This window comes from Taudactylus pleione, unplaced genomic scaffold (genome assembly GCF_031769625.1).
Source record: "Taudactylus pleione unplaced genomic scaffold, aTauple2 ptg001153l, whole genome shotgun sequence".
NCBI classification, from domain to species: domain Eukaryota; kingdom Metazoa; phylum Chordata; class Amphibia; order Anura; family Myobatrachidae; genus Taudactylus; species Taudactylus pleione.
The window spans coordinates 1,005,618-1,021,695 of NW_028285554.1; positions in this window are offsets into that span (position 1 = coordinate 1,005,618).

A 16,078-nucleotide genomic window follows, 5' to 3' on the forward strand; every position below is an offset into this window, starting at 1 on the left:
CTGGAAGCATTTATTTACTGTGCGACTCATTACGCTAAATAGCAACAATTTTAGAAGGTATAGGCAGGATTTTAGTAGATATAGGCCCTCATTCAGAGCCGTACGCTCTGAGCAGAGCGCACGCTCTGAATGAGGGCCGGGCTCCATTTTCATGGAGCGTCCTCCTGGACGCTCGTATAGCTGTGGGTCACCACCCACAGGCTATACGAGCGTGCATTTTGATGGCCGTGATGGTCGTGACCATCGCGACCATCGAAATTGCGAGCCGGAGCCTGCGGTTGAGGTTTTCAACCGCAAGCTCCGGAGTGATTTTGGCTCTATCAGAGCCAAAATCACTCCCACTGACATCACTAGTGATGTCAGTGGGCCGACTTCTGACGGGAGGCATTCCCGTGGGAACGCCCCCGTCAGGGAGGCACGCCCCCGGCACGCCCACCAAAGGGGGCGTGCTGTCAATCAACATTGACAGCACGCCCCCTTTGATCGGACACAACGAGCGAAGGAAAGTCCTTCGCTCGTCGTGTCTGGCGCATGCGCACGACGGAGCTCCCTCCGTCGTGCGCATGCTCAGTGCAGACCATCGACCCACTTGCGAGCGGACAGCCGCTCGCGAGTGGGTCTGAATCAGGCCCATAGACAGGATTGCATAGAGGTTTTAATTAGGTATCCATACCGGGGTGCCCCCTAGCTGAGACCCTGGTACCCGCCAGCATCCCCGGATCAGTACCGGCGTTCTGGACTGGCGGGGTGAAGGAGCAGCAGCATGGACCTCTAATCAGCCTGTCCATGCTGCCCGCTCATATCATCGCAGCAAAAGCTGCTGGAAGAAACTTCAGGGGCTGTCCTACAGCCCCCCTCTAAAGAGGTGATCCGACTCTGAGCCGGGCACCTACGAAACTGATTTGCCTTGGCTCGGGGGCGGGGTATAGGAGAGGGACCCCAGTGCATCCTGGGAGGCTGAAAAATTAACTCTGAGGTGCCTGATGTCTGCTGCTATCGCTTATACCCCAAGGTATCCTGTGGATACCCTATGGACCCTGAAGTAGAAATACCAGTTAGAAGCTGTTTGGATGCTATGAGCAACTCCACTTGCCTAGATGCATCTCCCCTCCAAATTATCTATTACCATGCATTTTTAGTGGTTAAATTTGATTAATGACTATTAATTCAACATACATATTTAATTTTTTTTTGTGTATATTACTCCATATGTTTAAAATGTCTTCAATGTGTTGTTCCAATATTTATGTTTAGCATTTGTAAAACAAAGCAGAAGAAAGTGTGCCTTTGGAGGAGATTGCTTCAAAAATTCTTGCAGCCGCAGATGTAGTGTCCTTTATTCTTAGGTAAGGCACTTTGAACAGATTTGTTCTCAATAAAGTGAGTTTAGCGTTTGGATCTTTCATGTTATAGATTAAAATTCTGAATACTTTGACAATTTTTTTTTAATTATTACAAGTGCATCTTTAATGCTTTACTGTAACATCTGTTCTGGTTATCTTCAAGAGATGCAAGATGTCTTGAAAAATTAAGAAAAAATTGGAATTAGTGTTTTATCCTTTAAAGGTTGACTCAATAGATGTTAGTGGTAAGTTTTAAGACTACTTTGCTCTCTTTGCCAGGCAAAACACAAACTGAAATGCCACATATATAATATATGCTAGAGCCTTCTGTCTAGCACAAGTCCAGTAGAGCTGCCGGGAGGCCCCACCCCTCTCTCTGCTCACAGCTGTCACTGGCTGGCCAGACATCACAGCCTCTTCTGTGCCCCAACTAACCCACCTGCAGCAGTCTTGCTAATCGGTACCTCCAGCACCCAAAGTTCCCGGCCACCCCTGGAGGTTCCCAAGAATCAGCATCTTCAGCACCCAGACTTTTTTCCCGGAGGTCCCATGTATTGGCACTACACACTTGCACGCAAACCCCCCTTCCAAAGGTCCCATGAATTGGCATCTTCTGCATCCTGAAACCCTAGCTGCAGGATGCAGCCGGCCGCCACCCAGCCAGAGTAAGAAGGTCTGGAATCAGTCACCACCACACCCCTGCTGAGCAGGACTTATAGCCCTCGCTGAGCCAGACACTGTGAGTGGAGCTGTTGGCATAAGGGGAAGAACATGGGGACATGGGAGGAAAGGTGGAAGAACATGGGTAGGCGTGTGTGGAAAAGAGGAAGAACATGGGGAGGATGGTGATATGACTGGACTCAGTAGTGAGTGTGTGTAGCAGTCCTAAGGATGAATAAGTGTTAAGAGTACAGGTGTGCTGTTATAAACGGTAGATTTGGGGCAGTCTCTGTACAATGGTTGTGATGGTACTCAAACCACCAACTGACCTGAGGATTTTCAGGGCCTTTAGTTGGTTGTAGCTTGAACCTATCTTACTGCAGAGTGATATTGTCTTAGATAGTAGAAGGTGTGCAGTTAGATATTAGCCCCTCTGATGCTGTATGTACATCGTTAGGGCTTCTAGCGCTGGAGGCAGAAGTGGAGAGGGGGCCACAGTAAGTAGGATGGATATGCACTAGGAAGGGGGCTCCTGGTGGTGGTGGGGTTGATGTAGCCCGGTCACTCCCTGCTCCATAGTACCATCATATGTAATGTCCAATTGCAGACTTATGGAATCTGGCACTATGGGAGCGACCATCACAGTAGGAAGTCTGGCTGTTGCATGACTCAGTGGCTGGGACCTCCTTTGTTGCAGGCTTAAAAAGTGCAGAGGGATGGGAACCAGATCAGGATGACTCCAGCTGGTATGTGATGTCTTGATACTCCAGATGACCTCAGGGCAAGAAGGAGGACAGATGATCCAGGGAGGCTGTCACCTTTTAGCTGCGATAAACCAGGTTAGGACAGCAGTGGATGACGCCGATTGTTCCGGTGGATGGGAGGCAGGTAGGTTGACAGCCGAGTAACCAAATTTAGTGGCAATACTTACTGGGTGAACTGCAGAACCTCACCCAGCCTCATAGAAGACTGAAAGTACTTTGCACTTGCACATTTCCAAATACCAAAATAAGTACATTCAAATTATTGACAAGTGAGCCAAAAAAGTCACAAGTCAGGTTAGTATCAGTAGTGAAATTACCACCACTAAAAGAGTTGTGGTCACTACAGGGCCAGAGATATGGAGGCACTGCAATGCATGCCAACCCTCCTGAGGCCCTGCTCTGTTTTTCTGAATAGCTGCCACATGCTCAGGAGATCAGAGTGGAACTTCAGGAGGGTTGACTGGCTTCTTAGGGCCCACCCCAAATTTTGAGGAATCCAATGTTTTGCATAGGTGAGACTATTTGATTATGACACTCTCATTTGAAATGCTGTCATTTTATATGAATCCAGTTTCTTGTTACACCTCCCAATTTTCTCAAATATTGCATTAACAGCACAGATTTGTGTACAGTGAAAAAGGCCAAAAAGTGGGTGTCAATATAATATTGGGGTGGGGTTTGGTTGAATCAGGGTGGAGTTTAGGTGGATTGTGGTGGGGTTTGGGCTGATTGTGGGCAGGGTCTATTTTGATCCTATTTGGCATTTGTAAATGTTGGGAGGTATAATGAGTCAGGTGATTTACATATGTGTAATTACAATGCTCCATTTTTAACATAAATTTGTAATTTTGCCCTTGCTTACCACAATGTATATTCTTTGCAAACAAAAATAAATATATCAGTTCAATACCTACTGTACTAAGCTACAATATATATGTTGTGAGCTGGTGGCACGCAAAGGGAGCACTGTGCAATTAAATGCATGATATACAGGTTATTATAACTATATGGGAAACTTAAAATTCACGTTTAACATTGCAAGTTTTAACGCTGAGTATCATTATTTTAAACGTTCAACAGTTCCCTTTACTTTATATTAGATCATTTGTATTCAGCAGGCCCAGCTCCTGACACGTTCTGTCAATTCGGCCGCACAGGGGCGCCGGGTCCGGCTGAAGAAAATCCCTGCCCTCCGCTCACCTGATGCAGGTATAATTTTATGGTTAGGGGAGGACGCAGGGAAGGAGTGTGCGGAGGGGAAGCACGGGATGGTGCTGGGTGCAGAGACACCTTGCGCCAGCCCTGGTATTCAGATTTGTACTTCCAGTGACGAAACAACTGAAATGGATGGGGTTATATATATATATACACACACACACACACACACACACACACACACACACACACACACATATATATATATATATATATATATATTACATAATATACCACTTTTTTATGGGATCCTTTAAACATTTGTTTGAGAGACATCTGTATGGGGAAAAGAATGGAGAAACCAGAGTGTTCTTTAATTGGAGATTGTTCCATAAACGATCTTACTCTGTTGCATGTAATGATCAATGCATGAACAGGACCTTTTCCTGGAGAGAGGAATGTGTTTTGGGTTGATCTAATTATAGAAAACAAAGCATAACCCTTGGATAACACAATTACATGATTTTCAAAGAACTCCTAAGAATGAAAGACAGAAATACATTAATCACCACTTCAATTTATCAATCTTACTGGAAAAGCAAACCTGATTAGTGTGTATTAATATAGCAGCTACATACACTGACTACACAATTCTACAGTGCATATAATTAATACCCTAGAGACCTGCACAATTCCAGGGAGTCGATGTTCATCTGTCTGCTGAATAGCATCCACTGACATTAACTCATTCACACACCAGCCTACTCACAGAAATGGTAGAGCTGTGGAACAAGAGAAATGTAACGGTCCAGGGGCATCAGTTTAAGTAATACATGTAATAAGAGGTACAGTATGTCTTTATTTAATAAATAGAACATAAAGCATTGTTTTGCTAATTCTGAGAAAAATAATGACATATTAATATAAAGCTTAGCTCCCTTTTAAGATACATTTTAGCCAGGACGTTATTTATCCCTGATCCCAGGGTAAATTGTGTTGCACTATGCATGCACAAGTTTAGCATATCTCCCTTTGGGACTGCAGCGGACTCTCATTCATATCTGTTGTTTTAAATAAACTATATTGAAATTGTGCTGAATAAAAAGGTGTTTTGTACAGATGCTTACTACATAAGTAGAAGTATTATGTGACCCAACCAAAGAAAAAAGCCAGGATTATAATACAAGTCACCATAATATCCAGGCATGCTCCGAGCGTGCGGCCACACAAAGGCGCCGGGGTCCGAGTGTAAAAGATCCCCGCCCCCACCTTCCCCGCCGTAATTATTAATCTCAGTGGGTGGGCACAGTGAAGGAAGGGGCGGAGGGAGAGCGCGAAACGACACTGGGTGCTGAGACACATAGCATCGGCACTGAATACCTGTAAAGATGATATTAAGAGGTCTATGTACTAAGCAGTGATAAGATAAGAGAGTGAAAAGTGATAAGAAAGTGATAAGGTGCAAGCCAGTCAGCTCCCAACTGCCATCTCACAGGCTGTGTTTGAAAAATTACAGTTGGGAGCTGATTGGCTGGCACCTTATCACTTTCTTATCACTTTTCACTCTGTCTCTTAACACTGCTTAGTAAATAGACCCCTAAATCTTACCGCTTTTCTGATACATTGTAGCAATACAGCATTTGTTATATACCGTAGTCCTCATATGAAGATGTTATTCAGATTCTTTTTCTGAAAATCTTGCTGTTCGGGACCTTATTGGAAGATGTAATCAAAAGTCCATCATAGTAGTCGTTATCCAAAGTTGTTTAAATAAAGCAGGAACTACTCAGAGAGTATCAATGTAGGACAAAATGTCAACACAAAATGGCTACCAGTAGCTGGGCAGATATATCTGCAGATGATGGTCGTTCATACACACTGAATGACCATCATCTGCTGCTGCAGTGGGTCGAGCCAGACTGGGGGCGGGTAGGGGGCGTGGCCTAATTGTGGGAGGCGTGGTCACGCCCCATTCGGGAAAAAAAACCCAATTCCGACGCGGCGCTGCGCGCTGGGCAGAGGGGCGCTGTGTGCCGGCGCACAGTCAAAGGGGGGCGCGATCAGCCTTTTCTCTTTCCCTCTTTGGCATAGGAGACTGCTCGCGCTGCTGCTTTAGCAGCCTCAGACAGTCTCCCAGTGCAGCCCAGCACACAGCAGCGTGTTCTTGCCGATGGACAGATATGTCTAAAGAAATATCTGTTCATTGGCTGTGCAGCACAGCCAATGCGATATGTCTGTGAAAGACGTTGTTCCCAGACATATTGTCTGTACGCACTGGCCGACGGGGGCACGATATATTGGCCGATCAATTGATTGGCCACTATATCGGCCAGTGTGTATCCAGCATTACTCTGTGCAGTGAGAGGGTTGGGCCCTAGAGGCGGCCTGGGGCCCGTAGCAGCCACTCTCTCTGCACCTACTATAGCTATGCCCTTGGATGACCACACAGACAGGAACAATCCTCACACCCGCAAATCATCCTTGCATATCTTTTTTCTTGCTCTGCTGCTTTTCCTGGGTACACTCCCCACCATCACCTCACACATCTTGTTTGACTGTAAAACTTGTCATCCAGGTACTTCCAATATTCCCAACCTTATCTAAATCTCTTCACTATCCTTCATCAATGTTCCTGTTTGTAACTAACATCAATTACATTTCAACATTCCTCAGCCTTCTTGCCATTACAAAGACCTGGCTTTCCTGCTCTGACACTATGCAGGAGATGTACTAAGCCTTGGAGAGAGATAAAGTGGAGAGAGATAAAGTACCAACTAATCAGCTCCTAACTTCATTTTCCAGGCTCTGTTTGAAAAATGACAGGAACTGATTGGTTGGTCTCTCGAGGGCTTAGTACAACTACCCCTATGTTCCCTGCAACCCTCTCCTATAGGGCTCTCTTATTTACACTCCTAGGGGGAGATTTATTAAGCCGTCTAGACGGGATGCATGACGATCCCTGCAAAGGACCGCTCTGTCGTTAAGAGCCTCCCTTTGCGGATGAGGGTCTTCCGGGTCTATGACCCAGAAGCCCCTCTGGCGTCCTTCTGCGCATGCGATCCGATTGGATCCCTCTATCAGCACTCTGCGGAGAGAAGCCCATAGGCTTCTATGGGTAACACCATCAGGTACCCATCATGTATTAGGAGAGTATCTGCGGCTGCAAATACACAGTAGGACTCCTGTTTCATAAATCTGTAAGTACTCACAACGCAAAGGACAGCTCTTATCAGAAGAACCGTTGTTTTGTATTTGCATTTTTAATCACATTTATTCATGCATACGGTGTTAATAAACACCGCTATGCATGCGATAAGTGGCGGGATGTATCTCCTGAAAAAAGCGATGCATGATACATCCCGCCCCCAGACAGATTAGGCATTGTAGAGTCAGCCCCCACAACTCTTTCTATACTTCTCTTCATTTGAAATCCATGCTATCCATCTATTCTCGCTGCTACACATACATGTGTCTCTCGTTTAATGCCCCCCAGGTCGTGTTACCCAACACCTTGAAAACTTTCTGCCTGACTAATTTATTTCCTCTTTCACCTACCTACTCTCATAGTAAGTGATTTCAACATTCCCATAGACAACTCTGGGCCTAATTCAGACCCGCTCGCAAGCGCTGAGCGCTCCCAAGCGGGTCGATGTTGGCCAAGTACGCATGCGCACGACGGAGGCGGCTCCATCGTGCGCATGCGCGAGACCCGAATAACGACGTCGTTATGGGACTTGCACCAAAGGGGGCGTGCTGTCGATGGTGAGTGACAGCACGCCCCCTTTGGTGGGCGTGCCGGGGGCGTGGCTGCCCAGACAGAGGCGTTCACAAGTGATGTCAGTGGGAGGGCTTTTGGCTCTGATAGAGCCAAAAGCACTCCAGGGCTTGCGGCAACGAAACCCTACCGCAAGGGTCTCGACGCAAGCCCGATGGTCGCGATGGTCTTGACCTTCGCAACCATCATTTTGGCCGCTCGCTATAGCTGTGGGTGGTCACCCACAGCTATGCGAGCTGCCAGGAGGCCGCTCTTACATTCAGAGGGACGGCCCTGATTCAGAGCGAGAGCTCTGTCAGAGCATCCGGCTCTGAATCAGGGCCTCTGTCTCTATGGCCACAAAACTTAATTCACTTACTTCACCCTTTGGTCTCTCCCAGTGGACTTCAACTCCCATACACTGTGAAGGACACTCCCTTGACCTGTTCTTCTGCTTTTGCTTCCTCTCGCATTTCTCCAACCACAACCTCCTTTCTTTCAGCCTCGCAGTACCCCCTTTAACCCAAATGCACACAATGACAACTAAATACTCAACCCATCCACTTCTTATCTTCCCTAAAACTAATGCACTCTCCTACAACTACTCTATCTGTAATGCCCTGATCTGGCTACCTCTTTCTACAACACACTTATTCAGCCTTAGACAGTGCAGCTCTAGTCACTACATACATACTCTGATGATACAAAACTCAACCACATCACACAAGAGTGACCCTTCACTTGCAAATGTGCTCCTGCACTGTTGGGCACTACTGTACTTCAGTAATTCTTGCTACAAAGATCAATTCATCCGTTCATCTTTATAAAACTGCCCTTTATACTTTCCAAGTAAACATACTTAATTTCACTACTATAAACCCAGTCTTTTACTCCAAATGCCTTTGTCATCTTTAACTTGCTTCTCTGCTCACTTGCACTACTTCTGCCCATAAAGACCCTGATTTTTCCACCTATGTCAAGGAAATATTGAAAGCTGTATATACCAGGGACGTGCAGTCAGGGTAAGCAGGGGAGGCAGAACCTCCCCTGTCATACTCCAGAGATTTGATATAAAAATGATTAGAATAATATATTATAACTTATAAATATCTTCTTTGTTTATTGTAATAATTTTTATAGTTAACACCCACCAGCTTTGTGGAGCTCCCTGGGGCTGCAGGGAGATGAGAGATGAGGCAGCAACAACAGCTCAGCCTTGCTTCTGTAGAGTCAGACACTGCTTGCAGGGGGCCACGGGCAGAAAGCTGCACAGAAAGAGAGCTAATAGCTGCATGCCTCTGAGTATGGGGGTTGTGCCTTGAGCACTAATGGACACAATGGATGTGTCATGTGAACAGGAAGTGCACTGCAGTGTTTAGAGATTGGAGCTCAGTCAGCAGCAGCAAGAGAAGACACAGTGTAGCAGGTAGGATAATCAATGGACAATGAAGCTTAGTGTAGTGAGGGAAGAGTTACAGTGAGTAGGGGATGAGACAGGCTCCCAGTAGTCAGACCCATCTCCATGTGTGCCTCCCCAGCCATCGACCTCACCGCACGTCACTGGTATATATGGATACTTTTATCTGCATAATGAATGTAGAACACTATGCTGCACCCCTCTACACCAAAGAAGTATCGCATTACTTTAAACTACAACTATTACCCCTCAGTGTGAATCACGTCACAAGGGTGTTTACCGAATATAAACAGTATTATACTATATATTATTTGTTATTCTTTTATATGTGAACAGCAACACAACTTGCTAGAGAAACAGAAGAAAACATTTTTTCTGGAACACAGAGCAAATCTCTTTGCACAGATAATTGTTCTAGCCTATGCAAAGACAAAATTGACACCATTTAGTAGTATATTTTCTCATGTCAGATTCCACACATCCCACCCACCTTCTCATACACTTCCCAATCCACCCTCAGTTCATTGCCTTCATCTTACCACATTATAACATGCCTAATCTATTCCATTCCTTCCCAAGTTCTCTTCTCCCCCCTGCATGCCAGCTCTTCTAACTGTTCACTTCCCTGTAATCCTTACACAGACTTCCCATGTCCTCCATAATCAAAATCAAATTACTTCCCCTCACTTATAAAACCCTCATCACCACCACCCATTATTATGTATCAAATCTCATCTCAAAATACTCCCAGAACACATTTTTAGACCAGATCTGACCTCCAACTTGCCTCATCTCTGATAACAACCTCTTACTCTAGCCTACAGTACATCTCCTGGGGTGCTATGAAATTTATTTACTTATGGAATTTCCTACCTCACCTAAGCACAGCCTTCAAATCTCTAAAAGTTTTCTAAAAACACATATCTTTATTAGTGCTTACCCTATTTCAACTTATACTATCCCCAATAATGCACCCTTACAGCTGACCCAATTTCCACTTTGAGAACCACTCACTCCTCTTGTTTCAGCTGTGTCCTCCTCCAATTAAAATGTAAGCTCTACTACTTGTGTTCATGTCTGCCTTTATTTTGTCAGTCTTGTTTGTACCTGTTTTATGCATGCCGTTTTTCCCTAATGTCCGGCGCTGAAATTCATTGTTGTACCTAACAAATCAACGGCAATAGTAATAACGTCTAGAGATTGATGTGCTATTGTTCTTCACGGTCACTAAAGGCCTTGTGGTTTGCATTTTAGCAGCACCTAACAGCAAGGACTGCTAGGTATATAAAGTGGTGGAAATAAAAGAGCAGGTTAACAAGCAGACTTCCTCAATGCACAAATCATTTCTTTACTTTTACTGTACAGTACTGTCATTTAAAAAGGCAAAGCTCTTTAGAACATACATGTAACATTTAATTCTTTTACATACTAGCTATGTTCATAGTTAGTTTATGGCTCATGTTCCTTGAAATATTTTACCAGATTTTTTACTTGTTTTGATAATGACAAGAGTCTATACATTATACATGTAATCTAGGCACTGATTTCACTCAAAGAGTTAATTTTCCATTCACTTTCTATCCCCAAATTACTCCCTTAATCCCAAAGCTCTTAGCCAACTCTTTACTTAGTGCTCATATTCTCCCTGCCCCAGGGTACCTCATTCAATAACTTCTCATGTCCTATACATACATAAAAACCACACTTCCAGAAATAAACCAAACGTCCTACACAGACGTCAGATCTTATCTCACTCATCTTTGGATACCGTTATAAGAACTGACCCGGAACTAATTCAAACAGATGGGAGCCTCCATTAGGCTCTGAATACTCCCCACTCAGTGCATTACAATGTGTATCCTGCACAGCCAGAGGGATGTGAAGAGTATTACTACTACCAGATGCAGGAAGCACAGAGAACCATGCTGCATAAACTCTTTCTCAGACCTTTCCAATTGATTACCTCAATGACAGGAGGCTGCTGGATTTGCATATTACAATGTCATTTGGCTTACGAAAGTAGCATTGAGAGGATCCAGAGGTGGACAGGTTACTGTAGAAAAGTGAATAAAAAATGTAGTGTGAGAGAAAGAAAGGGCCAAGCATCAGATGGGCAGCAAGAATGGGCGTAACTACCATAGGTGCAAGGGGTGCAGCTGCTATCAGACTTAGAGCTGAGGGGGGCCTATCTTCCTTGTTAAAGTGTTATATACATTTTTCACCATTGGGTGGTACATAGGGGCCCTTACAAACTTTTGTTATGGGGCCTTCAAATACTTAGTTACACTCCTGGTGCCAGCAAATAAAAGAATATGAGGGAGATGTATTAAGCTTTCTAAATAGAATAGGTGGCGAAGTCGCCCATAGCAACAATCAGCTTCTAGCGATCATTTTATCAAGGTTTGATAGGAGAGGTAAAAAGGGATGCAGTTGGATGATGTATTTGACAGGTGGAGAAACTTTGAGCATTATGGTAAGATAAATATTGGTTCTCTGAAAACAACATTTAAATGAAAACATAGGGCCTTATTCAGACCCGGTCGCAAGCGCTGAGCGCTCACAACCGGGTCGATGGTGGCCCAGAGTACATGTGCACGACGGAGCCGGCTCCGTTGTGCGCATGCGCAAGACCTGGATAGCGACTGGCACTCCGTCACTCCGGGTCTCGCAACAAAGGGGGCGAGTTGTCGATGTTGAGTGACAGCTCACCCCCTTTGGTGGGCGGGCCGGGGGGGGTGGCTGCCCAAACGGAGGCGTTCCCATGTGAACACCTGCCGTTTGGGGGCATCCCCACTGACATCACGAGTGATGTCAGTGGAGAGATTCCGGCTCTGCCAGCGGCCAAGAGGCCACACAAAAAAAAAAAAACACCCTGATTCAGAACGAGCGCTCTTTCAGAAAGTCCGGCTTTGAATCAGGGCCATAGTTACAGAAGGTAAAGCTTGAATATTTTTAAATATTTGGTTTACATGATCCAGAAGACAGAGAATGACTAAGTATCTTTTGGTTGCCCAAACGATGGGTATAGGATCACGGTTAACTGTTTCACCTCCACACACCCCTGCGACTCACCACTGTGCGTCACTGCAAGCTACAGCATGTTGCATTACACTTGTATTCGTCCCTCCCTCTCTGTGGTTTGACTGTAATGTCTTGTACTCATGGGGGGGACCACTTAAGTTTAGGCACCCCGGGGGGTGTTAGCGTTAGGCTGTGGGAGTGGGAGGTTAGGCACTAAGGGGGAGGGTTAGGCACTTGCCAGGGGGGTTAGGGTGTAGGGAGGGTTAGTATTAGGGTACAGGAAAGGAGGGTTAGGGTGTAAATAGGACAGGGGAACAGTTCGGGATTTGAACCTTCGGGATGCCGCTGTCAGTGTACTGACAGCCGGTATCTGGTCCATCGGTATTTCATACCGATTCCGTACTCATGCTATGTACTTATGCAATGGTTAGCTGTTGGATATGTACCTATGACCTCACATACATGCTGAATGGGGTCACTGCTGTACAGACTTAAAGTAGAAAAGGAGATCACACAGATTACTCTATTAGGCCAGTTTGGGTAGAAATGAACAAGAACAGCTTTAATGATTTTGTTGCTATTCTTCAATTACTATTATATTTTACTTTGCATCTATACTGAAGGAGAACTCTTACAAAGGTTATACATGTAGCATGCTATATCATACCACTCATAAAACATAATGACATTTTGCTATTGATGATATTGTTAACATTGGACAGTGCTTGGTTCATTCGGTTGCATCACTAGGGTGGCACGGATCGAACCAGGTGTCACCCTCTAAAGGAGTGAATTCAAAATGCTGGTTCCTACTCAGTGATTGGGTGCCGGGCACTGCATTGTGAAGTTAGTGTGCAGCGCCTGACTCCTGAGGAGGAACTGGCAGTGTGGGGAGAGTCTCTGGGGGCAGCCCAGCATCTCTGGGAGTGCTGGGCGTGCCCCCAGAGTGATGAAAGTGGGAGTGTGCCAAGAGGCCACGCCCCTTCCCCGTTAGGCCAAAACCTGTCAGCAACTTCATCAGAATGTGACAGGTGACAGGTTGTGGAGGCGGAGAAATGCATTATTGCCACTAGTGAGCACCAGCTGGATATTACACACACGTTTAGTATCTGCAGTGTTGGAAAGTTTTGCCAGTCCAGAGATGGCTGCATATTAGGACTGCGCTAGCAGCCGCGAGGCATATTACTGTGAGTTCACTTCACTTTCAAAGGACGTGTTCAAGGATATTGCAATAATTACTTACCTTTTTTGCTGAATGAAAAACGTATATTTATGATAACCTATTTATCCTGGCCAGGATGGGACATTAAAATATCACTAAGTGAATGAATGGAGAGTGTACTTCACTTTAAACAAGCAATTTTTAATCCTTATGATACATAAAACTGACTGTCAATAGATCTGAGAAATTAACCAATTCCTATGCTGAGACTTTTTAGAATATCATGTTAGCATAAATTGTTTTTAAATACCGGCTGGTGTTTTATGTCAATATTTTATTTGTGATTTTATTTTATATTTGACCATTAAATATTGATTAGTGTTGCTTTCTTTTCTTGGTTTGTTTTGTCTCTATAAGGGCTGAATATTTCCTATAATAGAAAGCAGCAAGTAATCAAGTTATTACACTGAATAATGAATAAGCACCAGGAGTTCCTTTACTATCACCATGAAGATGTCCGGTAGGCCGACGCACCCATGGGGCTGCCTGACTTTTTAAAACCCCCATAACACACAGTTTCCTGTCAGCCCAGGTGCTGCTGTGAGCATTGCTGACCAGAGCTCTGCATTATTCCCTCCCTCAGCTGAGTGACACACTCCTGGGGGTGAGAGCCGGGATGAAAGAGAAAGTAGCAGTTGTGCAGAGGAAGGAGAGAGCTCCCCCAACCAATCACAGATGGCCTCTCTCTCCCTCCTCCTTTCTCTGTCTGCGATTCCACTATAACTTCTCCTACCAGCACTGCTGTCTGTCTGCACCCCAGGATCATGGAGATGGAGTGGAGAAGATGTTGAATGATTTCAGTCCCAGCCAAGCTCAGTTAGTACAGGCTGCCCCACTGCCATGTGGTCTCTGTGGGACTAGGAGCCTGCTGCCTACAGAGAATTGGAGTCCTGTCCCCAGTCACCAACTTGGCTTTTAACATAATCAAGCTGACCGGCCTGGGGAGGTGAGATTGACCCTCATATGTCTGAGGTACAATAAGGCAGGGTGACATGGAAGTGTGTAGGCTGGGTGCATGCCTGGTGAAATGGGGGTGCAGGGTGACATGAGGTTACAGTATGGCAGCGTGACATGGGGGTACAGTAAGGCTGGGTACAGGGAGACATGGGGGCAGGGTGACATGGGGTACAGTAAGGCAGGGAGACACTAACATGGGGTATTGCAAGACCGGTGACACTGACATGGTGGTACAGTATGGCAGTGTGACATTGGGATACAGTAAGTCTAGGTGTAGGGTGACATGGGGTGCATTATGACTGGGTGCACAGAGACATTATTTGCTGTTTGGCTGAGTGCCAGGGGAACATGGGGTCCAGTATGGCTGGGTTCAGTGACATGGGGTACAGTATGGCTGGTGCAGGGTGACATCTGGTGTAGTAAGACTGGGTGCAGGGTGATATGGGGTGCAGTAAGGCTGGGTGCAGGGTGATGTAGGTAAAGTAAGATGGGGCTGGTCATTTGGGTACAGTAAGACTGGGTGCTGGGTGATATGAGGTGAAGTAAGGCTGAGTTCATGGTGACGTGGGTGCAATAAGATGGGGCTGGTCATGTGGGTACCTGGTAACATGGGGGTACAGTAAAAGGGGGCTCTTGATAGAGGTAAAGTAAGGCTGGGACATGGGGGTGCAATAAGACAAAGCTAGTGATGTGGAGTACAGTAAAGTCAGATAAGGTGCATGGTGACATGGGGGTGCAGTAAGCTGGGGGCAGGGCTGGAGACAATGGGGAATAGGGCTGGATAGACACAGAGGAGGTGGACCACTGATACGATTAGAAGTAAAGGCTGGGGAACGTAATCTTCAGTAAGACACCAATTCTAAAGAAACCATATTACTGATACAAATGGTACCAAAGTAGCAAATATATTTTATTAATATAAAATTGTTTGATTAGGACAACTCACATTTTACACTACTGCAAAACTTCTGTTACTATGTATTATATGGCTGAACCTCTTTTGCATGAAGATGACATTGGCTTTATTCCTATGTAAACAGGTGGCTTCCAGACCATGTTATTTCCTACATGAATAGTGAGGATCTGATTCAGACCCGCTCGCTAGATGCGGCCGCTCGTTCCCAGCGTATGGAAATTCAGCTTAGTGACGTCAAGGCAGGTGGTTGCACAGCAAGGCATAAGCACGTCCACTATGTCTTGGCGAGCGATCACTTTGTGTTTACAGACGCCCACCAGCCTGTCTTTAGCCGCCCACTTGCCTAAGTCATCTCCAGGAAGTATATACAACCATCGGTACATCGGGTGACATCGGATCTGACCGCAGCGCTTGCGGTTGACTGTACCCTACCGCAAGCAAATGAACCAGGTGACGAGTACTATGATGCTGCTGGTCAACTATGCATGCCTCAGAAACGTCGTGGAAACACTCTGGCATGCCTGCGTCCGCAACTCCACTCCCCCGTTACTACTGCCCTGCCCCTGTTACCACTCACAAACGGCCTCTCCTATCAGTCATTCCACTGGGCTGTCATTGCAGGGCGAGCGAGCACATTCTGATCGCTCGTACTAGTTTGCGCACGCGCACTGTGAACTACATGCATACGCACATTACCGAACTGCAACGAGCGGCTGCTTGCTAGTGAGCAGGTCTGAATCAGGTCCACTGTCTGCCCAGGGAGTATCAGTTTCTTCAGAAGCTCCCCGTTGCAGAGATACCACCATATAGATAAGGTGTATTATTTAGTACACACAAAAAACTATAGATTTATTTTTTCATTAAAGTGG